Genomic DNA, 3,738 nt, shown 5'->3' on the forward strand with positions numbered 1-3,738 from the left:
CGGTTTATGAAGAAAATTTCCCTCCAGCAATCAAAGCAAGACGACGAAAGGATGTGCTGAATTTGAACAGATGGATAACGAACCCTTACCACTGTCTAGGTGCGATTCAAAAGACTGGTGAAGAATTGTCTACATATCGGGATACCCGATTGCGTCCTGATGGAAACATTCTATAATGGCCTGAACAGATCAACGCAGGCTGTTGTTGATGTCTCCGCGGCAAGAGGTTTTATGGATAAAACATACACTAAGGCCAAGGTCATCCTTGACTTGTATCTCGCAGAATATGGATGACTGGGTTTGATGACGGGTACGGAGGAAGAGGCTTTGAAAGAAGAAGAAATGATATTGCCATTTTCCCTATGGAGACAATGACAACTTTGGCTACCTAGAAGGTCGTAGTGACCTCTTCTCTAGTCGATTTGGTGCTTAATCAAGGTGCCCTCTCCTAAGGATCTGCCGAACCCAATGCGCTGGCACAAGTGGCTGTAATCAGTTGGTCATTTGTGGAGGAGGCCATGTAGTGGAAATGTCGCCAGTCGAACATCAACAGTATGTTAGCAATCCAGAACAACCGTACAAACAAGCGTATGATCTGGTTGGAGGATATACGCTAACTTTGGTGGGGAGGGAAATCAAAACAAGTGGGCCAAGTAACCCACAGAATTAGCAGACTCAGGGAATCGAGGAAACCTCACTTTTTACCACAACAGAATCGAAGGTCTAATAGCAGACAATTAGCACAATTCATCCATCCTCTTCAACACCTCTAGCTAGTAATTCCATTGAAGTTCCTCCTCAAGCAATACATAGGAATAAAAAGTGACGCGGTTGATCGCAGGCAAGAGTCTGTCAATTTAGGAAATGGAGGATTCAAGTGGGCAGTGGCATCCGAGTTACGTAAATAGAACCTGGACGCTATCGAGCCAATTCTTGAAGTGCTCTCCACGATAAGCAGCCAGTACAAAGAGATCTGTCCTGCAAAATATCACAAACATACTCAACAATAACCGTTACCAATCCCTGGCAACGGCGCCGTAAACTTGTACACTGCTGAATTATGTTCTCAGAATAAGCATATATGGATATGGACAATGATGAATGTGAATCATACAAGCTCAAATTGCCATAGACTTGACGACTTCGAAAGATGGAGATGGAGTGTGGATGCTGTGTTATGCTTATTTACACCTTATACGATACTACTTCTAGATGTATGTGTTATTAATGAAATGCTTGTAGTATGCTATGCGTTGTCACAAGTTTCCTTGTGCTGAAACCAAGTATAATTCCAACGCAAGTTTCTCAGAGTAATCCGAGGTCGAACACAGGAATTGTTATCGTGCAATAAAAATAAACCTAAGCTAATGTGATGCAAGATACAAGATACATGATATACATGATGCTGAGTTCGAGACTGACTGTGAAGTTTATACAAAGGATCGTGGTATGCAATGGCAAGGATTAATGGATGAATCAAAAAGGGAAAGAATAATTAGTATAAACATCGCAAGTTTGTTAATTGCGTTAAAGAAAAAACTAAGGTTCTGATTTCCCTTGGCGTACACCTCTCGGTGATCGGCCACGTTCCAATATCTTTATGATGAAACAGGGATGAACGTGGTGAACGCAAGGTTGCTTCCATCTCTGGAAGTACTTCTCTCTTTAGTGAACACATTCTTCACTTCTGCTCTTACAGGTGAAGATGTCGTCTATCATGCCTTGACTAAACATAATTATTTCCTTAACTCAATTAATTTACTTGCTCAATTATTTCTAATTATCCAAGAGATCAAGAAAACATCGTGGAGAAAGTGAAATATGGATGAACGGAAATAGGCAAAGAGATGGAGATAGAAATTATCATAACATTTAATTATAGAATTAAGCGTCTGATACATGGTGTGAATGATAGACCAAGAAGATGAATACAGTTAATGATAAAGAGATAGAAACAAATACAGAAGAGTGTCAACGTCTTGACACAGATCTGGATGGTGGATTTGCTCGCCGGCGTGTGGAATGGGTGAAGAGAAGAGCTTCCCTCTCAGGCTTGCTCGTCCGGTAGAAGTGACCTTCGTATAGAGCTTCAACGGCAGGAGTTAGATGGATTCTTGCCTGGAGACTCACCTCTCGGCCTTGTCTCTTAATTCTTCCCGGATCTACTCTGATTAGTCGCTCAACCAGTCTCTCTCTCAGATTAGTATATACATTTTTCTCTGTATTCAAGCATATCTTTTCAGTGGAGTGGCCGGAGCTATTTATAGGCTCAACTTTGACTCTCTGCATTGTGGTCCCGACTTTATTGTTAAGGCAGTTCCTGAAATGGTGGAGTGAATATTCCTTCTGTTACGCAATCAATCCCGTCCGAAATGCACAATGGTCAGCTGTACACGCGTCAGAATCCTGCGCATTTGCGTTGCTATTTCACATCTTCGATCATTTGCCCACATGCAGTGTTGTTTTTTATTACCGCATGTGGTTGAAGTAAAGCTCTTGATCAATTGTCGCATGCGCCGTTATTGCGTTGATAGTCTATTCATTTCTGAATGATGGGCGCAATGCGACATAGATGCATTGTTCTTTTTATCTTGAGCCTTGAATGCATATGGTGACTTGATTTCCTCTTAAACAGATTGAAACATTCTTTTCTACCATCGCAATGGTGTCAGTGGGTCAACTATTTTTGAAGTTTGCACACATATTCCATTGGAAACATTCAAGATCACAAAGTATTGTAGTTCGTACACATGTTCCATTGGAATTCTGAATCACGACCATAGACAAGCAACTGCTACAATTGTTGGTTAGCTCATTAAAGATAAGTTCACGGGAATAGGATGTATTTATAAACCTTGTCATATAGTTGAGGATATGAGGAGAGATTATGGCGTGAACATAAGTTATGATAAAGTGTAGCGTGCAAGGGAAGCCACGTATGATCACACTAGAGATACTCCAGAATACTCATACTCCATGCTACATGCTCATGGAGAAGCGTTAAAAATAGAGAATCAGGGTACAGTCTTTGAGATCAAGCTTGAAGATGAGGTGCATTCAAGTATATGTTTATGGAATTAGGGCCTTGTATTAGAGGTTTCGCAAGCTGTCGACCTTGTATTATTGTTGATGGGTCGCACTTGAAAGGAAAATACAAAGGCACCATGTTGATTTCCATTTCTATGGACGAGAACGATCAATTATACCCACTAACATATGTGATGGTGGACAATGAAACCGATCGATCATGGAAATGGTTTATGTTAAACTTGAAATGCAGTATCGGAGAACCCGATAATCTGGTGTTTGTGTTTGATTGGATGGTATCCATCGGTAATGCTATTCGTGCATTTTTTTCCACGGCATTTCATGGATTGTGCACATGGCATATAAAACAAAATATGGTTACAAAATTTAAGAATAGCACGGTTGTTGGGATATTTAGAGATGCATCAAGGGCATTTCGCATGAAAGAGTTCTAGACAAAATGGGACGAAGTACGTAGTTTTCAGAAAGTGTTGTCACGAAATATTTGGAAGACATCGATCTTCAAAGGTGGGCACGGGTTTACCAAATAGAACGAAGATATGATAACATGACATCCAACAGTGCAGAATGTTTCAATTCGTTAACCAAAGAGTATCAACTATTGCCCATAGTATGCTTGATTGAACATGTTAGAGGAATGCTCCAATCGTGGTTCTACGAAAGAAGGAATTACTGGGCATCTTGAACGAC

The sequence above is a fragment of the Benincasa hispida genome, chromosome 12 (genome assembly GCF_009727055.1).
Source record: "Benincasa hispida cultivar B227 chromosome 12, ASM972705v1, whole genome shotgun sequence".
Lineage (NCBI taxonomy): Eukaryota > Viridiplantae > Streptophyta > Magnoliopsida > Cucurbitales > Cucurbitaceae > Benincasa > Benincasa hispida.